At 43.4% G+C, this 27,731-nt stretch overlaps 1 protein-coding gene across 4 annotated transcripts in view; it reads left to right on the forward strand.

Annotated features, from left to right (window-relative positions):
* The window catches only part of Prickle2 (prickle planar cell polarity protein 2), a 336,133-nt gene that overhangs the window by 204,961 nt on the left and 103,441 nt on the right, over positions 1-27,731 (forward strand). Inside the window, exon 1 of one of the 4 annotated variants that reach the window (XM_032906064.1) lies at positions 19,863-20,542. The exons of 2 other annotated variants lie outside the window; for them this stretch is intronic. The gene's annotated coding sequence lies outside the window, so the exon portion shown is untranslated. Of the gene's footprint in view, positions 1-19,862; positions 20,543-27,731 lie in introns of those variants that run through there. One more of the 4 variants, XM_032906062.1, reaches the window with a different exon arrangement.

A 27,731-nucleotide genomic window follows, 5' to 3' on the forward strand; every position in this document is an offset into this window, starting at 1 on the left:
ACCTAGATGCGAACATACAGAGTATACACGCTCAAAACCACTCTGTATGTGCAAACATTCATGTGCCTGAAGTAAGCACATAGGGGCAAGAAGAATCACATGAACTCCTGGCTTCTCTGGTATTTGCAGACAAAAACGTCGATGCTGTAGAAAACCAGGAATTGTATCATCAGCTGAAAGAGGATCATTCAGTTCAGATGATAGATGCCTCTTAGAAACCTGAACTCCCCTGGGCCAGAAACTATGATGTCATTTTATGTATTGCTCTTTAGAAATATTTAAGAGAAGCCATTGTTTAGGGGACTGGCAAGATGGCGTAATGGATAAAGGCCCTTGCTACCAAGCCTAGTGACCTGAGGGTGGTCTCTGCAGCCCACATGTTTAGAAGGAGAGACATGACTCCTGCAAGGTGTATTCTAACCCCCCCACCCCCGACACACACACACAAACAGCAACTGTAGCATGCCCCTCTTTAAATGTTGGCTTAAAAATTAAAATGCAATTATTTGTCTATGAAGTCTACAATCTATAGTTTCAGGCCAAATTCACTCCCACCACAGCCTGCTTGGATAAAATGTTCTGGGGATAGAGTTACCATACCATTGCTGCAGGTGGGTCCTCATTATTGCTTTGACTGGATTTAAAATTACCATGGAAATATATCTCTGTGTGTGAGGATATTAGGAAGGTTTACATTTTACCTAGATGTGATTAGAACCATTTCATGGGCCTGGGGCCTGGGCCTGAATAGGAGGAGAGAGAAGGCTGAACAGCAGCATTCCCCTCTCTCTGCTTCCTGACTACAGCAGTAATATGAGCAGCTGCTTCGTGTGCTTACTCCTGCTCCTACCCCACCATGATGGACAGTAACCCTTCAGACTATAAGCCAAAGTAAACCCTTCCTCCCTTAAGTTGCTTCTGTGAGACAGTTTATCATAGCAATGAGAAACATAACCAATATACTGTCCTTGGCTAGGATAACTTTCACTCTACAGCAGCTGAGACATTGTGACAACCTGAATGGCCCAGGCCACACGGCCTTCAAAACCTCATACACACGCCTACTTCTTGGCACTTGCATCACACTGTCTCCTGACCTCTGGTAAACCCAGTACAACTCAAATGTGGGTCAGATTTCACGTGGAAGACATCAACTGGCCATACTGAACCCCTCAGAGGCTCTTCTACCCTCCTGCTTTTGCTCACTTCTTCTTTTTTGGCCAATGGTGGTTGTATGCAGAATCTCTGGAGTTCATGCACAGACTTCAGTGGCTTAGCGCCGTTCCTAGAAGGCAGATTCAGAAGGTCTGGAAGGAGGGGGAGCCTTTAAATCTGAATTTTCAGCAGGGGGCCTGGTGTTAGTGCTGAACAAGATCAGGTGTTCCATGCTGTTGGGAGAACTCCCAGCACCTGGCCATGAAAGCAGATGGCTTGGCCACAGAAGATGAATTAATTCTGCAGAACTCTTGGGACTGACTTATTGAGACATTTCAGCTCACATAGGGACTTTAGGCAAAGAATTCATGGGTCCCCAGTGTTCTACAAAGTTCCCTTATTCCCTTGATTTTAATTGTATTCCATGGGCTCCTTCCAAACCCAACTTCATTTGGCTTGCAAAATGGCTGTCTGTATTCAGTGTTTTCCATTATTGTAGCTATATGAGCATGAGTTATAGCTGTTAATCCTTCATTCACGATAAGCCCAGTGAACTTGACCATTATTAGTTCTTCGGGACTTGTTCTTCAAGAATGAGTCTTGGTGGTCCTTACCAGGTGTCCCTTGCATCGTGATCAACCCAAATCTATTAAGGAAAGAGTTCAGATTTAACAGACTAAGTGGCTAGTTTAATAACAGGAATAAATAGAAGTAGTAAGAGGAAATGGATTTAAAATTTAGATAGATGCTTACACTAACTACTTAGATGTTCATGACTTTTATTTCCTTATCTATGATAAATGAGACTGTGGGTGTGACCCTGAAGGGTTAAATTAAATGTTTTATATGCAGTAAATGTCACCTACAAATCAGGCTTATAACTCTTCTCCCTGTGGCCTGACTTACTAGCAATCATCTTAGTTACATGGAGATTCCCAAAGAACTGTGGTCCTGGGGATGTCTGTGGATAATACCTGGTGGTTAAGGTTGAGTTTCTCAGTTGTTCTGTCCTGGACACTCTCCTGTTTTCCCTGGAGTAAACTTTCATCCCTCATATATCCTATTGCAGCTACATGACTTCTCTCACCCCAGCTAGCTGAGCGCTCTCTCTCTGTAGCCTTTTTTGGCCAGACTCATAACAGCCCTTCTCACTGCAGCCTCCCCATTGTGATGACTTGAGTGGAGAAAAATCAGCCAAGCCCCAAGCCCCTCCCCCCCCCAGTAGGGGTTTGCTGTGCACCCTTTAAGGGAAGACAAACATGGCTCTTGATGATGAGTCACAGACTGTTATTTGCTATGTGGGGAGCTGTCTGTGAAGTTCACTCCAGGGCCCTTCAGAGAAGGTGCTAAATAATTCACCGAAACAGCCTGCTCTTACACCTGTCCTAGCCTGTCCCCTGATGACCTCCAGCATGTATAAGTAGGCTCCTATTAGCAGTATCATGGTGTCAGGGGCGGGGGTGGGGTCCGGGGAGATGAACAGGCAGCATGGAACTTGCCCTTGTTGTCTGGAACTCTCCAGATGCCAGAGTAGATAGTATGATTGGTGGGTACTGATGACTTTTTGAATCTAAAGACATAAGACGCTGTGGTTATACTCAGGAAGTAATAAACATTTATTAAGCAGCTACTGTGTGCTTGACAATTTGCTTATCTTATCACCTGCCAGGTCTGCAAGGCAGAAACTATTGAGCAAGCTCAGAGAAAAAACAGGATGTGTCCCACTCCACACTACGGGTAGGGACAGAGTCAGAATTGGCCTTAGACCACCTCCCATTTGACACAGTGACTGTGACAGAGATCCCTGCAGCTGGGGACACTTTTAGATCTTATAGACTATATGGCTACCTTGACGATTTACACATTACATCCTATACATTAGTTCTAATGCTACCAACTTCTCTAGATTAAAGCATATTTGTGATACATGTTAATAAGCCCTCTTAGGGCTCATTTCAATCTTTTCAGGCAGCTGCTTTCATTTTATCATTACTCTTTTATGTTTTGACCTGGTCATTTACTGATCAAAGTGCTAACTAGAAGATCTTTTTCAAAATAATGTCCTGTCCCGACAACTTCCTGTGTGGAGGGAAGATGTGTGTTATTAGACGGAATTCCAGGAATCTCCTGCAGAGCTCAATTTAGCCTGGCATAGAACAGACCCAGAGGAGGAAACAGATATACCAGGAAAATGTACCAATAAGGGTGTACTGGCTGGTTTTATGTGTCAACTTGTCACAAGCTGGAGTTAACACAGAGAAAGGAGCCTCAGTTGAGGAAATACCTCCATGAGACCCAGCTGTAAGGCATTTTCTCAACTAGTGATCAAGGAGGCAGGACCCAGCCCATTGTGGGTGGTGCCATGCCTGGGCTGGTGGTCTTGGTTTCTATAAGAGAGCAAGCTGAGCAAGGCAGGGGAAGCAAGCCAGAAAGTACCATCCCTCCATGGCCTCTGCATCAGCTCCTGCTTCCTGCCCTGTGTAAGTTCCAGTCCTGACTTCCTTTGGTGATGAACAGCAATGTGGAAGTGTAAGCTGAATAAACCCCTTTCCTCCCCAACTTGCTTCTGGGTCATGATGTTTGTGCAGGAATAGAAACCCTGACTCAGACAAAGGGATAGGCCAGTTTCTCAGTTTTAGGAGGAAAACTTTTGCATACTGTGGTGGTTTGTGATGGTTTGAAATTCGTGGTCCATGGGAAGTGGCATGGGAGGTGTGGCCTTATTGGAGGAGGTGTAGGCTTGTGAGAAGAAACGTGTCACTGTGGGGGTAGGTTTTGAGGTCTCCTCCTATACTCAAGCTCCTCCTAGTTCAGAAAAGAGCCTTAAGCCAGTGTTCTCCCAATTGCCTTCTTATCAAGATGTAGAACTCTGGTTCTTCCACCACCATATCTGCCTGCACACTACCATGCTTCCTGCCACTATGATAATGGACTGAACTTCTGAACCTGTAAGCCAGTGCCAATTAAATGTTTTCTTTTATAAGAGTTGCCTTGGTCATGGTGACTCTTCACAGCAATGGGAATCCTAAACACCTACATAATACATCATGAGAAGTCTGCCTTTCAGATCCTCTATTAGATGCACTTGGCCTACCATAGTTGGTAGATGGGTCTATATAGGACCCCCTTTGCAGGGTAATTATAGTAGCTAATATCCACCGGAAGCTTCTGGTATATCTATCTGATACTGTGCAGGGTGCTTAGTAAACATAACTATGATTATCAGCCATTGTTTATATGTTTAAATAAAAGGAATCTTCAAAGCAAAATAGTAATCAATTTGTCTATCTTTACACACACACACACACACACACACACACACACACACACACACACAATGGGAGGTGGGGGCAAGCAAGCAATAGACTAGGCTGGGAATAGACATATACTTATTGATTCCAGTTTAAAAAAAAAAAAAAGCTAGTTCCATACAGCAGGACTTTGTTTAAAACAAAAATAAATTATTTATCTTCTGCAGCAAGCTATGAATAGCTGGAAAGGAACATTTAAGGTTAAAGAGGAAAAAGGCAGACTGCAGAGCAGCAGGTTAGAGGATGCAGATGCCATGGTCGTACTTGTTATTCCCATCAGTCACCGACCGCAGGTGTGGCAGTCTCAATGCGCTATAATCAAAACACGAATAAGTTACGCGGTCCCTCAGCTCCTGCCAAGGTGCTCTATCCCTCCAAGGAAGCTAAAGCCTCAGTGGTACAAGGTGCTCGCTGCATCAGTGACTGGCACTACCCTGATAATCTATGCCATAGCCTCAGCCTCTGAGCTCTCTGCATCCCTCCACCCCCAGCCTATACCAGGTAATGGCTGCAGAGGCTAAGATCAGTGCCGTCATTAAAGCAGCCGATGTCAACGTGGAGCCTCTGTGGCCCGGCTTGTTGGCAAAGGCTCTCACCAGTGTCAAATTGGAGGCCTCATCTGCAGCTGGGGTGGAGGACATAGGCTTGGTGCAGCCACTGGAGCCTCGCCACCTACAGACAGTTCTGCCCCCTCTGGAAGAGAGGAAAGTGTAAGCCTGAAGAAAGCATCTAAAAGGTCGGGTGACCTGGGTTTGGTGGGTTTTGACTAAACCTCTTGTTAATATGTGCAGTAAAAAGCTAAAGCCGATGTGCCTCGCTTTGTTTTTAAGTTGTGTGGAAATGAAGGGTTGGTTGCTGTTTTCAACATCGCGTTACTAGGAAAAGAGAGGTTCCATTTCGAAGTTCTTCGTCTCGTTAAATAAAGGATTTAGAAACAGATTCAGAACTCCAGGACAGTCTGATTAGCGTGTAGAAGAAAAGCAGCTCTTCTCTCTTACGGGTAGGTGAAGAGTCCCTGCAGCTGCCAGGAAGAGGGCTGCAGGGAAGTTATGTCTTCAAGTCAGGGATGGAGAAAAAATAGAGAGGGTCTGTCATGAAAGGAAAAGTACTCCCGAGAATAGAGGTGGACTACTTAGCTGAGGAAACACCCCTAAAGCTCCTTTTATCCCTCCCCTTCCCACTTGGCTATCTGGGTTTCTTACTCCATATATCCCTTGGGTGATGCTGGGATACGGAAGGCTCTCGAGCTTTAGCTGCAAACTGCCTTCCCTCACCTGTTCATCTCGACGACGTATGCGCTATTCTGTTGCTACTCTGTCATGTCCCATGAAGACATCATCAGCTATTAGATCTTATGGCCAGCCATTAGCCAGGCAGTAGGTCGTGAGCACTTAGTCATCCATTCATTTAGCCAGTCATTATCAAAGGACTGTGAAAGGAACCTAGAGAGCAGGCCCTGGAATTTATGGGTTCTCACAGGAACTCATTTGTAGTGACAGGAAGGAGATAGTTCATTCAGGGGGAGAAACAGAGTGGCCTGGAGGTGTGCTGTGTCTTCTCTGTGGCCTGGCTCCGAGAACACAAGGGCGGAGATGAGATCTCCAGTGGCCTTTCATGCAATAACGCATCACTCGCCTCTCCCAGGTTTGTATATCATAGGCTTTTCTGAGCATGCTCTCTTGGCTGCCAGTCCCACCCTCCTTCCTCATGTTCATCTCCGGAGCATCCTGTGCTGTTCCCCTGCCCCAGGACTACTACATGTCCTGCCTTTTCAAATAGAAGGCTGAGTGGAACTGACAAGGAGTCTAGTTCCACAATGAGAGTATAAAAAAAGGGGGTGGTGGCAGTGTGAGGAACATGGTAGACCCTTTGACTGACAAAACAATTTGCTGAAAAGCACATTAATACATATTTTAAAGGCAATCACCTAAGCCTTCTGGAACATTTCCTAAAGGCATGAAGCCTGATAGTAAAACACCTAATCATGAAAACCTACTAAATCGTGCAAGGCGATGATCTAGTCTGGGGCATGCGAACTGCGACTCACTCACCCTCCTCTTCTGTCCTAACGCAGATCAGTACAATGGAAACTCTAATCTGCAAGTATACAGCCAGGAACCAGAAGTCTAGAGCTATTGTTTGATTTTGGGTGGGGCAGCTCTAAAAGATGGACAACACCCTGCCCTTGCAAAGAAGCCTCTCTTTCATCAGATCAAAGTTTTGGGCAATTTATTGCAAAAGATGTTGTCAAGCACAATAGAACAATCAGCCGGCCGTGAGTACTAGCTAACAGCTAACTGCTATACCAGTACATTCAGACCAGACCAGTTGCTCATGCCAGCTGTGCTCATGCCCTCTGCCAACCACCACTGAAGGCAAACAGCTCCGTTTAACCTCCCCAACCAGTCACTAAAATAATAAGCCCTGCTGGTCGCCACTGCACTTTGTAGGCTTCACTGCTAGCTGAGATTATTGACTGCTTTCCTCCCTGGGAAGCTGGCACAGCTCTGGATTCTGTGAGAGCTAGTCCACAGGGCATGGAGGTCGGTTCTAGTTTGATTCCTCCAAATCCTAGGACTAAGTCGTATAATGCCTTCAGCAGTCATGGTACCCTCAAATTCTGAAAAGCAGCCAAAGGCTATAATGGCAGCCTGTATCCTTTGGGGGGTTTCCTGAGCTTCCCTGACAAACAACTCAGAGGGTGGTCTCCTGGTTTCCCCTGACTGGCTCTGAGGTTTTTGTTGATAGTCTCAGCTCTTGGAGGAATAGTGTCACCCTGTGCTGTACTTTTATTTAAACTATCTATTCATCTCTCTATTCACACATGTATACTTATATATTTTATATGTGTGCAAACTTAAGTAGACATAAAATAACGTGATTCCAAATTCCCTTAGCATCCCTCTTCCCTCCCCCAAAAGCATTATCCCACGTGGTGCACTTTATATATTTTTATGTTTCTATATATGATAAACATATACATAAACATATATCATATAAACATATATATAATAAATGTATACATGTATTACATGTTTTTAAATAAACATAAAATATTAAGATTTCCTATGGCTTTTTCAGTCATCCATAGAGTTCTTTATTCCTCCTCCATTGCTTTTTCTCTCTATTGACCTCTTTTGCCTCTCTTCAGTTAAAGTCCCCCCATTTTCCCATTTCTCCATTTATAGCACCTATGTCCTACTAACCCCATCTCTAGAATTCCTTCCAACACACACAGACACACATATAGACACACACACACACACACACACACACACACACACACACACACACACACACACACACCATGCAGTCTGTTTTGATTTTTCTGGTTTCTGACATCAGTTTGGTTCCACATTCACATCGAAAGCACTAGGGTCTACAAAGAAGGCAAAGCATGTGGCATTTGTCTTTCTAGGCCTGGACTGCCTTACTCAGTATGATATTTTCTAGTTCCATCCATTTACCTGGTGTGTGGGGGGGTGCGCGTGTGTAGACCACATCTCCATTATCCGTTCCATGGACGTTGCAGTTGCTTACATTGTATAGCTACCATGAGTTGAGCTATGATAAACATTTGCGAGACAGATGTGAATGAGCGGTATAGCTAGCTCACGTGGTAGATCTGCTTTTAGCTTTTCGAGGATTTTCCACACTGATTTGTAGAGTGACTTTACAGTTTGCAGTCCCAGTAACAGTCATTGAAACCACCCTCCCCATCCCCATATCCTCGCCAGTACTTGTTATTAGCTGTTTTCCGATCCTGCCCATTCTAAACAGGGTAAGATAAAAATCTCAAAGTAGTCTTAATTTTCATTTCTCTGATTTCTAATAATGCTGAACACTTTAAAAGGTATTTCTTAGCCATTGTTATTCCTTTTGAGAATTCTCTGTTTAGTTAGATGATTCATTTTTTTAATTAGATTGTTTCTTGATTCTTTGGTTGTTGTCATTGTTTATTAACTTACTCTGTTATTTCTGTTAATATTCTAAATATTAACCTCTATCTAAGATATAGCTGACCCTCATTTAGTAATATGGTGTTTAATCTCAGTGAGTTGTATACTTTCTAATGATTTGTTTACTGTTGATTTGACGTTTGATTACACTGTGGCCAGGTAAGGTACGTGGAGTTATTTTAATTTTCTGAATTTCTTAACATTTGTTTTGTGTCCTAGGATGTTGTGTGAGGAGTAGAACATACGTTTCTGGGGTTTGGCTGGAATGCTCTTGTACACATGTCTCTGTTAGGGTAATTTGTTAAAATCATGTAATTCTGAAGAGGCTTATAACTGGTCAGAGCACTGCAAATAAATAACTGTTTAATGCTCAGCCACAAATGAGACACTGAATCGCCCCCTCGAAGACCCAGGGAACCTGGCAGTAGTGGGAGCAGAGTGAATAGAAGGGGTGGAATGTTGTAGAAGGCTGTCTTCTGGGCCCGATGTGGCACTCTCATCCTCACAGCAGCTGTGACTACCTGGACAAGACCTGCGTGAGAGTGGACCTGTTAGCATCGTGCTGTGGAGTACCACTGGGGGCTCATAAAGACCTCTGTGCCCTGAAGATCTGGAGGCAGTGGAAAAAGGAAGCAGTGTTTTTTGTCAGTAGTCATCAGTCTACGATCCCTGAAAGCAATCCTAATGGAAACCATTAGGTCACAAACAAACAAACAAAAATCCCTAAAAACAGAAGAGGACAAGTTGAGAAGAAGAGGGGGACCAGCAGAAGTGAGAGGGACAAGAGAGACTACCAGTGAGCGTGAAAGCAAATGAGCACAAGGCATTGTGTGCAAACAGGAAAATGTGATGGGGTCTCTGGGATGCCTGGGGGGGGTGACACACACACACTTACTGTGCAGGTGTGAGGACTGGAATTCAGATCCCCAGAACACGCGTGAAAGCTGAGTGGGCAGGACAGACAGCTGTAATCCTAGCTGGTAGGAGGTGGAGGCAGGACCCCTAGAGGAAGCCAAGTTAGCCAAATGAAATGGTGAGGTCTGAGTTCACAGAGAGGCCCTCTTCAGTGTATTAGACAGAGAGCAATTGAGAAAGACATAACATCACGTATGTGCATGCACATGTACCTCCACACGCATGCATCCATACACACGAACATACACAGTTCATTCCACATAATAGATAAAAGCAAAAAATTATATATAAATGTTATAATAAATCCCACCTTTGTACAATTATATATATTAATATGGGTATATAATCAATGTGTAATTAATAACAACATCTATTGTTTAATTTAGTGTCCTCACTATCCTTCCGAGCCTCTCAGTAGTGCTACCAGATGGGAAACAATGTCTTTTGGGGGCTACTTCACCTCTAAACCATAACATTATACCATATAACAATATAAAATATTGAATTTGACAATAAGAATGAAGGAAGTTCTGATTTAAGTTACAACATAGATTAATTTTTTTAAAAAAATTGTACTAACATAACCATTCACAAAGCTTGCATATGATAAATTTTATTTGTATGAAAATGCTGAATAGGAATATTTGCATATACAAAATAGATTAATGTTTGTCTAAATCCAGGATAGAGAGGCCACTAGGGAGCAACTTATTAGAGAGTCTCTTTGTAGGTCAGTTAAAATTCTAAAATTAGTCCATAGTAAAGGTTGTGAATATACTAGAACTATGTATTAGTTCACTTTAGATATGCAAATCGCATACTATGTAAAGTATGTCCCAGCAAAATGGTTTTAAGAGAATGTCAAAGGGAAAAAAATCAGAAAAGTTTTGGTAGTGTTAGAAATGAGGAGGGGTTGTTCTCACATAGGCTCTCCTGGGAGCCACAGGGAAGTGCGTGGCCTAGATCTGGAAGGGCACCATCAGACAAGAGCAGAGTTGGATTTTGTGCAGAAGTCTGACACAAGCCAGTCTCCCAAAGAGACCCACACAGAGGTGCCATTGTGTGAATGCGCTAAAGAGAGGCGGCAATCCATCAAGAAGGTGGCTGAATTGATGATAGCCTGGCTCTCCATACAGGAAAGAGGTGGCAGTGACATGGACTGCAGTAATAACAACAGAAGCAAAAGAAAGGTGTTGGGTGGAGCCAACATCTAACTCCATAGGATTAGGTAAACACTGGAAAATATTTAGTGTTCAAAACAAGATTAGCAAATTTCTTAATTTTGGCAAGCCACCAAGTATTTGTTGGAAACTATTCAAGTTTGCTGGAGCACAAATATAGCTATAGATTCCTAATGTAGATACATAAATGCTATGTAGATATATGGATGGTATGATTGTATTCTGGCATTTGTGAGAAGACATGACGCAAACTGTATTTGGCCTTTGAGATATAGATTTTCCCTCCTATGACTTACAAGCTGAAGGATAAGAGGAAGTAATATATAAATGCAATCTCAAAGGAATTTGCTCTTTCCCCATTGTGATGATGAAGTTCCCATTAGCTAATCTTTCAATGTCAGAAGCTAAAGTATATGTGTGGGGGATATGGTACAAACATGGTAGTTGAGAAGCCTCTGACATGTACATTTAGATATGATACAGCAGTAGATATGTAAGCCTGGAGTTGATGGGAGCAGTTTGGGCTTCATTCACAAGCATCAAGCCAGAAGTTATAACCTTAGACCAGATCTAAGAAGCAAATGAGAGTAAAAAAGTAGAAACTCCACCCCAGAGGCAGCTGGCTGTTCTCCTGCATGGAGCTCTCAGTGAGACAAGGATGAGCTTGGGGAAGAGACCAAAAGTTCAAGCCACAGGAGACTCTGGCATCTACCTTTTTCTCAACCTCCAAAACTTGTCAGAGTGTAGTAATCAGGGAGCTATAATTGCAGAAGTAACCCCAAACGCCCTACAATTTCCAGACAGGAAAATTTGTCAGACATTTACCTCTCAGCAAGTAATCATGGGTTGCCAGGTCACGGGGTGCCAGGTGTTTGGGACAGAGTACTAAAGAGCAACAAAAATATAGCACTTGCTCCAAATAACATAGCATTTAGTTAGAGTAACATTAGTTAAATCTTTATTGCTGTCTTAGTTACTTCCCTATTGTTGTGAAGAAACACCATGACCAAAGCATCTTACAAAAGAGTTTATTGGGGCTTACAGCTCCAGAGGGTTGGAGTCTATGATGGGGAGCAAGGCAGCAGACACAGGACTAGAACAATAGCACAGCGAGCCTACGTATCTACAAGTAGGAGTGAGAAAGAGAGAGCTAACTGGGAGTAGCATGGGCTTTTGAAAACTCAAAGCCTACCCTCTGTGATTCTCCTCTTAATACTCCTCAGCAGTTCCACCAGCTGAGGACTAAGTATTCAGATATTAGAGCCTATGGGAGTCATTCTCCTTCAACCACTCTCATTGTTATTAAGGGAGTATTGCCACCACAAAGAATGAAAGACGATGCCATAGAATAAGAACTCTAAAGGAAAGAGCCTCTGAGGTAAACCCCATGTGTTCTTTCTTTGTATAAAGCAATCCACCAGTTAGAGGAACAGAGAACATTCTGTGCTCTGTGTTTTTCTTAAGAAGTCATTTTCACTATATTATGCTCTGAGTAAGATAATAACACCTGGGCTTTGAATGCTGTGAGGCTTGAATTAAAGGAGGACCATAGCTGCTGTAATGACCCAGGAGTAGATCTCAGTTATGGATCCTTGTTCTATTAGTAGGTCTGATATGGTTCATGGTGATAAAAGTTACATTATTAGATGAGGACTAAGTGACATCTTCTGCATAGAGCACCTGGCACTTGGCTTCTTCTTGTTCCCTGTGAAAAACCATGTCACGTTGTCCATCTGTGATGTTTTTCTCTCCCAGGATAATTTGTCCAGGGAAGATCTTTGCTGTCTATTCACTACTTTGTGAGGCAGATAGTTTTTCGTGTCTTTCTTCTAGGGTACTTTATATTTTACCACAGTTCTCTCAAGAGAAGTGCCTCTGTGGGGAAACCCAACTAATTAAGGTCTAAGTCTACCACGATGGGATAGCTTCTCTAAGCTCTGTGCAAAATGGAGAACGTCCTCTTTTCCCAATAAGAATCCACCCAGCAAGTACCTGGGGTTCCTGGAATGCCTCTCCATACAAATAAGGTATTCACAGAATTTTAAACTCTAACCAATGATTTTCATTTACCCTGAAAACTCCTCCCCACTCCCCAAGGTCCATATATAACCCCGGTTCACCCAGAATAAAGTATATGTATGCCAACCCACTCTAAATAAAGGTATGTGTACAGGCTAAGACTGGCTAAGGGAGCTGTTTCATTGAAAATAATGAGAGAAGGCCTTTGTCTAGCAGAGTTGTAACACTACCTTTTCTCTCTTGCCCCCACCCCCACCTCCTTAGCACTAACTCTCAGCTGAACCGGAATCATGCAGACCCTCACCCATTCTGGACTCTGCTTCCTTCTTCCTGCCCATTGCACAGGGACATCGACACCCTGAGAGGGAGAAAGCTAGGGATAGGGAATTGTAGCTGGACCCCAGCAGGAATACCACAGCTGGCCCCAAAGTGTAGCTGCCCTTGGAAGGTGTGGGTGCCTTCGGAGGTGTAAGCATCCTCTACAGTGAGTGGCTTATTCTCTACAGTAGAAGCCTGAATTTCTACTTCAGTTGATGGAACCAGTAATTCAAACAGCTGCCAGAATAAATGCAGCTACCTTTTTTCTTTTCCTTAATTAAAAACCTATTTAATTATTAGCATGTCATGTCAATTTAATGATATGTTAATGAAAGCATGCAGAAGTAAGCCTGTTTAAACCGTTGACATAATTTTTAACTTTTTGGTGTGAGTAAGCATAGGGTTTAGTAGCCTTTTATTTTGATATGTACAGTATAGCTTGTCCATATCTCTTATTTTAATTAATATAATTAAAATCGGATAAAAGCTGATGTTAAAATTGTATGCGTTTCATTATTGGAATCAAGGCTAATTAAAGTATATGAAATGTGGCAATTCTTAAGATGATAAGAAAAATACAGGATATTGTTTTTCTAAATTTAAAATGCGGCAGATGGCTTTTCAGAAGATCTAAAATTGTCAGTGATCTGTGGAGGATTCATAATAGGGGTTTTTCATACACGGACAAAGTAAAGGCCTAGGAAGGTGGGAACGTATCCTTGTGTCTATTATGAACGATGTCATCATGTGTTGTAGCAACAATACTTTTTGTGCATTTCTTTGAGAACTATACAGCTTGACACGTAGTCTGCAAACATTTATATATTGTGGTTTATCCACCTCACCCCCGCCCCCCGACTTTGACATTGTATAACCTTGATTTTCCTAGAACTCATTTTGCAGACCAGGCTGCTCTCAAACTCAGAGATCCTCCTGCCTCTACCTCCCAAGTGCTGGGAACAAAGGTGAAAGGTGGGTACCACCTCCATTCGGCTTACGCTTGCGTGATAGACGTACTGTAGGTAGAGAAACTGAGGCTAGGATAGGCTGTCAGCACCACAGACATGCACTCGGGAGACAGAAGAGCTAGATTCCATCCAGATCATGTTTTGGGGCTCTTGCGTAAGACACTGAATTTCCATTGGGAAAGTGGTCAGAAGCCATTGAGGACATCTCTCCTGAACACTTCCTTCTGGGAAGCTAACTCCATCACTGTGAATGCCTTCTGCCTCCACAACAGAGATGCTGCACACTTTAAACATGAGTCCCTTGAAAGGTAGCTTGGTGTAAAGACTGTTGCTTGAGTGATAATTAAAAGTCAGAATATATATTTTCATTGTCTCTCTGTATCACGTGCTGTTTGGCACTACCCAACGAATACGGGCTGTTTTCACATGCTAAACTTCCATTGTTCTATGGCATCCTAATTTTAATAGATTGTGCCTTTAAATGTCTTTATACAGCAAAAGTTAAAGCTGACCTATTACATGCCTTACAGATGTGTTTATGGTCTATGTTTCCTGTTTTTTGGTACACGCACACTTCTCAGCCTCCTTGCAGTTGAATGACGTCATAGAACTGGCTTGATCAATCAAAGTGATATTATTCATCTTCAAGATGAATCACATGGAAGCCTATTCATGTCTCATTCCTTGCGTTGTTGGAACTTGGAAATTACAGGTTTGAAATCAGAGACACAACAGGGAACTAGGATAAATCTTTGAGTCACAGCTTAGAGGGAGGATATCTACAAAGCCTATGTTCCCTGCCTGTCCCCCACTTTCCCCCCATCAGTCATGCCTGACTGAGAACTCAGTGCTACTTGGGTTAAACCACAGAAATCTGACATTGTCTGATATGCTGTCATTGGGTCTGTCCCTACTTATGTGACAGTTCCTTGTTACCTTCCCCACCCCCATTGATGTCTGATTGTCAGAAAGCCTCCATAACAGACTGTTTTAAACTACGTATCCACAGGAGTGCGTATGTGCATACACATGCAGAGTGCACACTTGTAAAAAAAAAAAAGTTAAATGATTCTTATTGGATGTGTGGTTTGAAGGTTTTGTAATGTCTCTTAGTAGTAACTAGGATTTCGTGGAAGGTCCTGACCTTAACCAGCTATGATGGTCTTTATCTTTTTTAATTTCTCCAAAAAATGAAAATACCATCATATAAGTGATCCATACCAGCTCTTATCTCAGTGCTCAAAAGCCTTCCTTAGGTTCATTTAAAGTTCATCCCTCATTCCATGCATCCCATAGGTATTCAATATCTATGGGAATGGAGATTAAAACTTGTTCACTACACCCTTCCTCCTAAGACCTTCTAGGCTGTCATGGTCCTTGTCGCCACTAACCTTTTTCTCTATGCTATCCAGCTAACCAGACTCACATAGCCTTCCCTTGTAATTCTCTAATTCAATTCTAACCAGTGCCTGCTGGAGTCCAGGATGATTTGCTCTCCCAGTGCATGGAGCGGTCTCTTTATTACCTGCCATTGTTAGCCTAGTGCTACCCTGTATCCCACACCCATGTTGCCAAGGTTTTTAATTCTCTATTTTTTTTTATTAATGCCTATCTTTCCTGCTACTGCTTTCCCTCCTGCCTAGATACTAAAATTTGACCTTGGAAATTTCACCAGAAATTTTTTCTATTTATAGCTTCTAAATATCAAATCATGTTTAGGATACGCCTTCCTCATAGAAAATTGTTCCCAAAAAAAAGCAAGAATTGCTTTGACCTGAAGTGCAGACAGTTTCCCTGGTCCTTTTTCTCTGGTTCAACACAGTTTCACTTGCCTCTCCCCTTTCCTCTGTGGTATTGGATTCTTCTATCGTTTTCCATCTCCCCGGTTAAATACAAAGTTCTCAACGTCAGCATCTGTTTTACTGGCCTTTAATGGGTTCTTGATGGGTTCGCATGCCTTGTACACATATTGCCCGCTCTGCTCTACTCTGCCCATGTGTCTACTCATCAGTTTGTCCTCTGTTTTTAGAAGTACAATCCACACAGTACAAGTTCATCCATATACCAGGCCTCCAAACTTTCCCAGTAGTTCTTGCATTATCTTGCTGAATATGTAAAAAGTATTTTCAAAAACTCAACATAATTGTCTCTGGAATAAAGAGCAACATCATAAGGAATTAATCTACGTGTAGACCATTACTTTAACAATCTATGCATTCCTGATTCATAGATATCCCGCTTCCTCCGTACACTTAGCTTTGGAACACCCCTTGAATGATAATGATATCTAGATTTCCTATGGGCCACATAGGTCCTCTCAAAACACACATTATATCCCACTCTAATGGCTTATTTCGTTGTCTTCCCTTTTCATTACAAAGCTCTTGATGGCTGGACCCATTTCTGTGTCGGTGACTCTAGCATCCCCAGCAGCTTGTGTAATGTTTGCTTCCCACACAATAATGAGTAGATGAAGCACACGTTCCAGAATTATGCAGGTAGACACTAGCATAGGAGAATGGGTGCTTGTTCAAATTCCTAAAAAGCCTTGACTTTGAATTTTGACTGTCAGCCTTTTCCAAAGACAGTGATGGATGCTTTGGTACTTTCTTGTGATGCTGGATGTGGCAGTGAGCTCCAGTTCTTGGACAGCCTCGTGATCACAAGAAGAAACACTGCCACTCTGAGGGTACTACCGTTAGGTAGCTACGATGCTTGCCTGGTCGGGTATTTCAGAAGCATGTACACTTACATTTCAACTCTTTGCTTTACTAGGGGCCACCTCCCTGTGTGTGAAGGAGTCTTTGGTTTGTCCCAATATACAGTTTCAGAAACAGAAATGTCTCCCTCTTGGTATTGATCAGTTTGGAGTTGTTTTGTTTTTGTTGTTGTTTTGCTTTTGTTTTGTTTTATGCTTTCTTTGCCTACATTTTTAGGAGTCGAAGGTGTTGGGGTTGGGGATTTAGCTCAGTGGTTAGGCGCTTGCCTGGGAAGTGCAAGGCCCTGGGTTCGATCCCCAGCTCGAAAAAAAAAAAAAAAAAAAAAAAAAAAAAAAAAAGGGGGTTGGGGATTTAGCCAGGGTAGAGCGCTTGCCTAGGAAGCGCAAGGCCCTGGGTTCGGTCCCCAGCCCCGGGAAAAAAAAAAAAAAAAAAAAGAAAAGAAAAGAAAAAGGAGTCGAAGGTGTTTGTGTTAGAGTATATGGAATAGGGCATGTCAGAAGCTCATCCACATTAGGTGGAAATTTGAGGGTATACCCTTAGGAGTGGGAGTGATTTTAAAGTCTTCCTTTTAACCCTTGAAATCAATCAGTTAAGCAAATAGTCCCCCAAGAGCTCTGTGAAGCTAGGTCAGTATTTAGTGATGGAGGACTTACCTAGCATGTGCATGGCCCACCCAGAGTTTCATCACTAGCAGCTCAGGCTCCAAATCAGAGAAATGGACCCTAGATCATCCATTCTGAGCTCCATACTGTGTTACCAGTTCTGTACCATATTGTGAATCCCATGCTATAGTACCAATTCTTATGAAATCTGTAGCCTTGTGTCAAATCTGTTCTAGTCGAAGATGAGTCTCAAGTCATTTTCTCCATTCTAATTCTCTTCCCCATTGTCAATCACTTGTGAATCACATCTCATGATCTTCAGGCAGTAATGCCGAGAAGGTCAGAGTGTGGCGTGCCCTCTTCATCTGACAAAACTGGGCCATAAGCAAGTTGAAAAGACTTGACCATGGCCACTCTGAAGTTGGATGTCACCACTTCTACTGGGCCATTGGTGGCTCTAAATTATTTTATTAAGTGACCTCTTGGAAAATAATGAGGGCGGGCATGCTTGGAGTTCTGTGCAGTGGGGACCTAAAACAGAGTATGTCTCATATTCCATTTCTCTGGGTAAAAAGTTATTCCAAGTCCCATGTTGTTAATCATAAAGGTCTTCTGTGAACCAGGGGGAAAAAAACCTTCTGGAAGAAATGATTAAGCATTATTAATACAATTATGCATAACAAAAGACATAATTTACCTTCTCACCATCCAACAAAGAAAGTCATTTGAAGCTTCAGAAGCTCCAGCTGAAAGGGCAGGTCTCATCACAGTGGGCTCTCTGGCAGAGGTGGGGTGGGCGTGAGAAGCTGCACTGGCTGCTTTGTCCTCAGGGACCTCAGTGCCTGATGGACTGGGCCTCCCTCAGCCTCTGCAGCTGACAGCCCCCTCCCTCTCACAGGCATACACACACACACACACACACACACACACACACACACACACACCACAGCCCTTGCCCGTAGTTTTTCATTGTCTGAGGCTCAGGGTCCAGACTGCTGTTTTGTACCTATTGTTTACCTGGCCTGGGGACTAACAGGGAACATGGAAAGAAAATTACTTTAGCACAATAGGATATGACAATGGAGAAAAACACTCAGAAAAACTCGACAACCCTGATAGATTAAACATCTAGGTAAATTTTTCTTGCTTCATTGAAAAAAAATTATCATTATTTATTAGACTGAATGGCATTTTGCTCACTGTCGCCATAGTTGAGTAGTTCACATTTGTCCTGCTATTATCGCTCGTTGGTACATAAACTCAATGAGTGCAGAGGCTATGAAAGTGCCCAGCCTCTATAGCCTTGCCTTCAGGCATGAGGACCTAAACCCCAGCTCCAGAACCGTTGAAAGAAAAGTCAGGCCTGGAGGCTCCAGCTTGCCATCCTTGTACTGGGAAGGCAGGGACAGATGGACCCGAAGACTCCCTAACAAGCCAGGCTAGTCTACTTGGTGTCAGGCCAAAAAAACACCTGAGGAACGGCGCCAAAGCCTATTCTCTGATCTCCACGTGCATACATATATGCACTCACCCCCTCACAATCACACACAAGCACACACATGCACACAAATGCTTATCTGATGAGAGAATGGTACACATTAGGTCTGAAAACCTCGCAGGTTAAATTATTTGTCTAAGATCACTTAGCTATCAGGAACTAAAGGCAGAATCTAAACCCTAGTGTTTTAACTCCAGACTTTTGTTTGTTTGTTTGTTTGTTTTGTTTTTCCTTAATTGCTTCTGATTATTTGAACAGCTTCTTTTGGTACAGGAATATAGAGAGCTCAAGGTATTTAAAGCTGTTCCTTCTAAGACCCAGCAGTGAGGTTCTGGCTGGCTGAAATCCCAGGGGCTCATGGGGAAAAGCCTGTCCCCACTCTGCCTGATTTCTGACCCGTGGAATAGAAGCCAAGGGGACAGTGCTGTCTAAGTGCCTGAGGGTCCTCAGACTCTCCTGCCAGGTTTGTGACAATGTTATCTCCTGTGCTCACTTGAAATTAAAGTTAAGGAGTCAGGAGTTATATGTGACCTATTCACAGCCCAAGCTATTCACAGCCCAAGCTAGTGGGAATGCATTTTATTCTGGGGTTCATATAATCCCAAAGGTGACTTGATCTGGAGCAGCAAACAGCTGACACCCTGGAATGAACATTGAAGGGGGAAAAAAAAGTACAGCATTTGAAAAGAGAGAGAGAGAGCATAGCGAGAGAGAAGAGAGTAGGGAAGGTGGGAGGGAAGGAAGGAGGGAGAGAGAAGAGAGGAGAAGGGGAGTGAAGAGAGAAAGGGAGGAGAAGGGGAAGGAGGAGGAAGAGGAGGAGGAGAGAAAGAGACAGAGACACAGACAGACAGACTGGAAGGAAGGAGGGAAGGAGCAGGGGAGTGAGTGAGGAGGGAGAGAGATTGATCTAGTTCTGGCTGTAGGGCTGGTACAGTTTCTGGTCTGCCCAGGCACCCAGACTATAACTGTGCCCAGCTAAGATCTCTGGTATGTTGCTTTTAAAAAGAAGGTGGGGGCGAACAGCCATGTGTCTTTCAAGCCTCTCTGAGATGTGATTTTTTTTTCCCCCTTCTTCTCTGCTCCTTTGGAGGCTACAGAGCTGAGCCTTTGCATTAGCAAAGGTTCCCCACCACCACCCCCAATCCCCACTTCCTCCATCCCCCCCCCCCCCCCCCCGCGCCGCTGCCCCCAACACTTTGGTTTAGGGATTATTGATTTGGAAGGCGAGGCTAATTTACATGTAAATAAATCTCAACCCTGGGCGGCCAGACTGGGACGTCCAGATGCTGTGACTGACTTGCTGACATCACAGCCTCATTAGCATGCGGAGGATGCAGGCATTGGAACTGCGAACAGCGGCTTCTCCAGCTCTGCCAGGCGCTCCGTGACAGTTATTATTATTTTTTGGATGAGCTGCACATTTCCTGGTTCAGTGGCCCGGGCTTTGTGAGCAGCTGACTGGTCTCCCAGGTCTGGCTCAGGATCAGCTGATGACGCAGAGACTGGGGTCTGTGACTTCCTTCAGATAATCGTGAAGTCGGCGAGTTTAGAGGAGAAGGGTTCTTGAGAAGACAATTCCAGGACTCAGGCAGGCCTAGAACAAGGGCACAAGTCGCACTCTCTGGCTTGGTGGATCTCCAGCAGGGTCTGCTTCCAGGGAGGGCGTTCTCTCGGAGGGAATGCAAAAGAAGACCGGTTTGGGTTTGAGCCTGCTGCCTGCCTCCGGAAGGGCTCAGATTCGCAGAGACTCTGTAAAGGAGATGTTTGGGCTGCCTGGAGTCCTGCTTGCATTTTCTGGTACCAGCTCCAGGGGGAAAGTGAACTGGGGCAACTGACCAGATCAAGACTCGGTGGCGGCTTCTTCTAAAGCTTCGCGGCTCATCCTCTAGGAGGTGGGTAAGAAATTTTGTTAATTCCCAAAGCAAGCAGGAATGTGTTTAGTAGTCTCTGGGTTGAGGAAAATATTATCTCTAAGGCCAGGATGTACGTGGCTTTGGTGGTCTAGCACTTTTGTCTTTCCTTTGCTGATTAGAAAGTTCAAATGGCAAAGTGACTTGGCACAGGTATACAATAGGCATCCTCAAATCTTAGTGCTTAAGAAACAGTGTATCTCTAAAAGTGACTCTTTCTTAATAACAACAACAGTGGGGGTGGGGGTGGGGGTTAAAGAGCAAATACTGCTAGCATCCCTTCCCTTACCGATGCTCTCATTCCGGCACACATCCGAAACATCAGAGGTGCTGAGGCATGCACACTTCGCCAACTCTTCCAGATAAAGAAATGGCTCTCAAATTATTGAGGTTTAATTTTAGCTAGTCCCCTTGGCTTCGCAATGGTGACAGAGCTTCGCAATCTGACTGCCTAGCCTGCTGTAACACACATGGCTGTGTTTGTTCCCTACTGGCCTGTCTGCACAGTTAGTTCCTCTCACTAGCTTTTGATTTCCCCAGAACCAATCATAGCACCGTTGATCCGCCATGGAGGTTTGGAGCTGAAGTTCTGATTTTAATCTCCATTTGTCATTTGCTGTGTGATCTTATACCGGGCTGTGATCTAGAAATACATATGCCAGATGTATAGGATGAGAAATATATATGCCAGATGTGGCGACATCCTCCAGAGTGGCTGGGGAATTACCTAGACTTATAGATTGCTTCCCCAAAGCTAGAGGTCTACTTCCACGGTGAACATGTGTGGAATCATGGGTAAGGGAGGGCTTTCGTATGACTTGAATATAGAGGCATGGGTACCACATATAAGAGGCCTGCAATGTACGTTGCTTTGCTATGTATCTCTTCCTGGAGGCGGTTTTAACCCATCTCAGTAAGGCTTTAACAGAGGAAGCAGCCTTGTTTTCTTGCTAGAGGCCACATTGGCTGCTCTCATCCTGCCCCCTAGGAGACAGCTGATGACTTCCACAGACGATCAAGATGGAGCTCAAGAGTAAGTTACAACTTCGATAAAAATCACCATGTTCTGAAAATTGGGGTTTTGGTGCCTCTTGGGGGTCCTTGTAGAGGTTTTTCCTTTCCATCAAATGCTCATTCTCCTTGGGACTTTTCTAATGTGAGAATTTAAGCACAGTGGCTTCATCAAACATTGTGTTCTTTAACACGTTACAGAGCAATGAGCAAAAGAGAGCCTCTTTGACCAGTAGGGTTATTTTTGTAAAGACTTCCCCTATGCAATATGTGTGGGTTGGAGTGTAGTGGGGAGAGTTAACAATACGGGAAAGACAATGCTTTATAGAAGTGGAAGGAGAGGGGAAAGAACTCAGAGTTAAATGATATGAGATGATTTTCAGGCAGGCTTGGAGCCTGAGAGCTGGAGAGACTTGGATATCTCTTAGAGTACCCATTTCTGTGGAATAAGGAGAGGCGTGAGATCTGTGCGTAGGCTTCAGTGAGGTGACCTATAAGAAGCCCCCAGAGCTGGGTCAGCCATACTGTAAATGCCTGGCAAATGCTAGCTCTTAGTCTTGTTCCTTCACTGACATGAGCATCATAACCATTGCTGCAGAAAACAAACCACTGAAAAGGTCAGGTATTCACTGTCGGGAGGTAAAACTGCAGAAAAGACGCGGTTCCAGTCACTGCCGAAGCCAACTCTTCCATTCAAAGGACCGCACGCCCTGTTGATGGAGTTAATATAATAAAGTCTATTGCCTAGGACTACTGCGCTGGATGCACCTAAAAGATGGTTTGGAAAATCAGCCAGTGTTAGTTGGACTCGGTCCCCTTAAAAAGGCCCCCTGCCTCAGAAGCTGAGGGAGCTGTGGGGTACTTTAGGGTCTCTGGTCTTCTCCCTTCTTCCTTTCCTGTACTGATGCTGTCCTCTCTGCCCAGGCTGGCTCTCTCCCTCCCTCCCTCCTTCCCTTCCTCTCTCTCTCTCTCTCTCTCTCTCTCCCCCTCTCTCCCTCCCTCCCCCTCCCCCCCCCTCCCTCTCCCTCTCTCTCTCTCTCTCTCTCTCTCTCTCTCTCTGTGTGTGTGTGTGTGTGTGTGTGTGTGTGTGTGTGTGTGTTCCCATTCATTCATTGCCATGACACCTCTTTCCCCGTGATCTGATGCAGCCACACATAACTGGCCTGTTGTTTCTCCCTGCCCTCCCAGGGTCTACCTTTCTTCTTTCCTTCCCTTTCTTCCTCCTTTTCTTCCTTCCAGAAATATAACCCCAATGTCAGCTTTTGTGAGACAATTATTAAATTAAATTAGGGCTAGTGATTTGGTCAGTGACAGAGCACTTGCCTAGCAAGTATTTGGTTGGTCCCTGTCACCACAAAAACATGGTGGTGGAGTAGTGTAGGATTCAACAGATCCAGAGAGATGTCTGCTATAAAATCCATTTTCCAGAAACTCAGAACTGAGAATTTGTACCTCCTGGTTGACGTGATCTTTAGTATATTGTATATTAGTATGTATTATAATGTTTTGATAATAATATAATAATTATAATAATAATTTGAGAATATAATGCCTGCCTCCATTGCCTTCTGAAAGCATTGGGAGAATCACTTGACACCTCTTTAAAATTTGCCTTTTGTCACAGGAAACTTGGAAATAAATCCTAACCTCTGCCCTGTCCTTGATCTCCTCCTGGTGACCATGACTTTATTTTTTCTCATTCAATCTCAAACTGTGAACAGTAGGGGGCAGTAGATTTGATATTTGTTCATCCAAAATACTGAAATGCTAAGAAAGAAAAACCTCATTGGTGACAGAGAGGGTGACAACCTCTGGTTTCTAAACCCCAGTGTCTCAGGAGTGAGAGAGGCTCTTGCCCATCCACTCACTTGTCTCTCCTGAGGCCAAATGCTTCATTCTAACGTTGTCTAAGCCTGTGCTTTCTGTTCACTGCTGTCATCAAGGATACAGAGTCAAGTGCCCTGTCTCTCAGATAGGATTCTGAATGGCATTTGGACAATGACTTTCTTTCGAGTGTGGTGGCCACTGATGCCTTTCTTCCCTGAGTCTCTCTGCGATGTTGTTACTTAGTAAATTGATGGGCTATGAACTATTACAACCTAAGAAATGGCTTATACAAGACTTCGGCAAAATCTGTTTTTCTTGATTGATGCAATTGACAAGCACTTGATACTTGATGCTCTTGTCCCAACTTTCAAATACAACTTTTGAGCCAGGCAGTGGTAGCACTCACCCTTAATCCCAGAACTCAGGAGGCAGAGGCAGGCAGATGTCTGTGAGTTCAAGGCCAGTGTGTTCTACAAAGTGAATTCTGCGACAGCCAAGGCTACACAGAGAAACCGTCTCATAAAACAGAAACAATAACAACAAAACCCACAACATGTTGGCTTTAATACCCTGATCTCACACTCACATATGTGTGTGCTTGCGTGTGTGTTTTGGAGGCTGAGTTTTCAGTATATAGGCGGCTAACTCCAAGGGAGAATTGGTGTTCTGGGGGGGGGTGCCCCCTAACTGGTCACCCAATGCCAAGTGGGCTACCCTGAAACCATATACATATAAGCAACACCAAATGGCTCTCAGATTGTATTATATATTTATGCATGCACACATACACATACACACACACACACACACACACACACACACACACACACACCCCTATAATAATTAAGGACAAGAGATCATGAATTTGAGAGGGAGCCAAGGAGGGATAGAACAGGGGGAGGGAAATGATATATTTTAATTTTAAAATGTTGCAAAAATAATTTGGATGAAAAAGACAAATATGAAAGCCAAGTTGGAGACAAACTATAACTCGGTAAGGAGGTATGGAACATAAAGACATTGTTGGTTGGCAGTGTGGACATGAGCGAAGTGAGGGGTGACCTATTTGGGAATGTGTCACTGGAATCACATTTGCTCCTAGTTCTAGTGGGAACCTATAGCAAGGAGACATATTAGACAGTCATTGTTTTCCCCTCTGTTTGTGTTTTAATTTACTTTTTTGAGAATTTCATGCAATATATTTTCATTATAATCTTTCCTTTCCTCCAACTCTTCCTAGATTCTCCCCTATTTCCCTAGTTATCCAATTTTATCCTCTCCTCTCTCTCTCTCTCTCTCTCTCTCTCTCTCTCTCTCTCTCTCTCTCTTTCTCTCAACAACAACAACAACAACAACAACAACAACAACAACAACCAAAAAAGGATAACAAAGCAGGAAAAAAAGAAAACTATGAAGTCTGATTTGTGTTGCCAACTACTCCTGAGAAAGGCGCCTGCTCTGGAGTCTGGGTATGAGTGTGGCTGTAAACCCTGCAAGCTATAAATAGCAAGCCATCTGCATGGTGTGCTCACTGGTGCAGTAGTGGCACACACGTTAAGGGTGTACCAGAGATTTCTACTCCTTCCCTTCTTTCCCACTCTGGGATATAAGCAATGCAGGGACTAATGGAGGCCTTTCGGACTTAGGATGTAGTGAGAGTTGAACTCTTGTTTGGACCTTTAGCAGGCCATCATCCAGCCTGTCTCAGATGACAGATGCCTGGCTTTACTTGTCTCTCTACACTGGAACTTCACTGACCTCAACTCCGCCTTGATTTTCCTCCTTAAAATCAAACTTCATAAATATTGCCCAGCCCCATCCAGGATTAAGAGTAACCAAGACAAAAATTCTTAACATTTCATTTCGCCTAGGCAGCATGCCATTTTCCCAACTCTTTTCTTGGCCTCTGTTCATCAGTTATGAGTCCTTGGAGATATTGATTCATGAAAGTTCCAGCACTCAACTGAGAAACATAAATTTTCAGTTTCAGAATAGTTATAGTGTACATAGAAATACATGCTTTTGCTTGTCTGCATTCTAGTATTTGGGTATATAGAAACAATAACTATCAGGGCATAAGGATCTACTTGCTACTCAACATGCATTGTGATTCACATAATTTACCTGATTCATACAGCTCTCATGTATCTAATTAATTACTTAATTATGTGATGAACATATATGTTGGCTTGGTTGTCTGAGGTGGTTCCTAGGTGGTCTCCATTCTGGTTAACTAATTTGGGGTTCTTTAGAAATATGAATTTGTTTTCAGTCTTGGCTTTGCAAACTTGAACAATGTGTTAGATCCATTCTTCCTCTACGAATGGAATCCTCTCCATTGAATATATGTAATATGAAATATGAATATGTTTGTGCTCAGAACAAAGCCATCATAAGACTTGTTATCCTGAAAATGAGGGGAAGTCAGAGAAAGGGAGGCAAAGGTATGCAAAACAGTTGGGCAAACAAGACTTCCAGAGGCTAAGGAACTTCCTCTCGGTTCATAAACAGTGAAGAATAAAGAGGAGACTCTAATCCAGCATAACCATGGTCCCATGCTGAGTTGTACCCACCTTTTTAAAAGGCTTCCTTGTACCTCTATGGTGCCAGGACTTATAGATATTTCTTTCCTTCTCGATTTTCTCTGCAGACCCCTCAATTAAAAACAATCTTGTTTCATAACTATTGGATTGAAAACATTCAAGACATTGGCACAAAGGTGAATTTGACACCTACTGTTTTTAATTGGCTTAAAGGATGTGAGTGGGAGATTGGGTGGGAGAGTAGGAAAGCCAAGAGGGGACATGTAGCCAGATGAGAGGGAATGGGAAATTCTGCCAAGCTGAGTGTTCCCTATGTACATGCCCCTTGGCTTCTGGGGATAGAGGCCGGGGTTGTTGCTCAAGACCTTTTGTCTAATGTCAATGGCTGTGTTTCCATTTGTTCTTCTCCCTTGAAAGGAGGGATTCTGAGTCAACTGATCAGTAAATTGATCCCCAGCCCTGGCCTTAGTGGGATGTGAACTTTCTAAGTGACGCTCCCTGGTACTGCTGCTTCAGAAGGCTCTGGGTTCTTATTTTTTATTTGAGTTATCTGCTTCAGGGCTTAGTCTGTACCTCACTGTGTGATGAAAGCAGTGAGGAGCTCCATGCTTCCTCCGCCCCATTACCTCTGAGGGTGCAGGAAGCTTGTCACATGTAGGAGTGATGGGCCATCCTGGGTCTTATTCAGGCTGAGTCCTGTGAAATACCTGTCTCATTGGGAAGCTGGGTGAAAACGTTGCTCAGTTGGATCTGGGGAGATGGTGGGGCGATGGCTCAGTCAGTATAGTTCCTGCCACATAACCATGAGGACCTGAGTTTGGAGCCTGAGATCCATATAACAACCAGAAAGCATGACACATAGCTGTATCCCTGAAGAGGGGAGCTCCAGATTCCCTGAGAAGATCCTGAATCAAAAAACGAAGTAGAAAATAATAGAAAAAGACCTCAAGCATTGACCTCTGTCCTTCACTCCACTTGTAACAGAAGCATGTTTTTCCACTTTCACAGATGGGCATGCTCATAAGACTACATGTAGACACACACATGAACATAGACACAGACACACACACACACAGACACACACACACACACACACACACACACACACACACAATACATACACAGTAAAAGAAAATGCTACCCAAACAACTCAGTTGGAACTAATGCCTTTTGGGAGTTGAGGAGGGGGAAAGCTGGTAGTTCCTGGGCAGAGCCAATCAGGAAGCCTGAAGCTATCTTCCTTTCCGTCTGTCAGCTGGTTGCCTAGTCTGCCCCCACAATGTCCTTACAGCACCTTAGAACTGTTTACAACCTTCAGTGATGAAGTGAGGCCATGCAGTGTTCCTGGCTGGTCACTGTCATATCATTTGCTAGTTCGAATTTCTGAAAAAGCATCACAAGAGAGTGAGACATACCATTTCAGGATCTTCAGGGTACAAGCAAGGTTTGAGGCCTTGGGGGAAGTCTAAATTCTAAGTAGAGAAAGTAAGAAGGTATATTGTTTCTTTTTTCTAATTTAATGAATTTAAAGTTTTGCTTTGCAAAACAAGGAAGGACTACTGATGGACTGTACAACAATGAGAACATATACAACACTACTGGACTTCACCCTGAAAAATGGTTGTAAAGCTATGTCTTTAAAATGCTTTACCACAATTTTAAAAAAATTAAGGTGGAAAAATATTCGTAGAATGATTTTCTATTTAAAAATTCATGAAGAGACAATGGAAACTGGTATGTATCAAATAATAAATACATGCTTGTCTCTGTTCTATACAATGAAGAGTATTACCA

This window comes from Rattus rattus, chromosome 6, assembly GCF_011064425.1.
Source record: "Rattus rattus isolate New Zealand chromosome 6, Rrattus_CSIRO_v1, whole genome shotgun sequence".
Taxonomy (NCBI): Eukaryota; Metazoa; Chordata; class Mammalia; order Rodentia; family Muridae; genus Rattus; species Rattus rattus.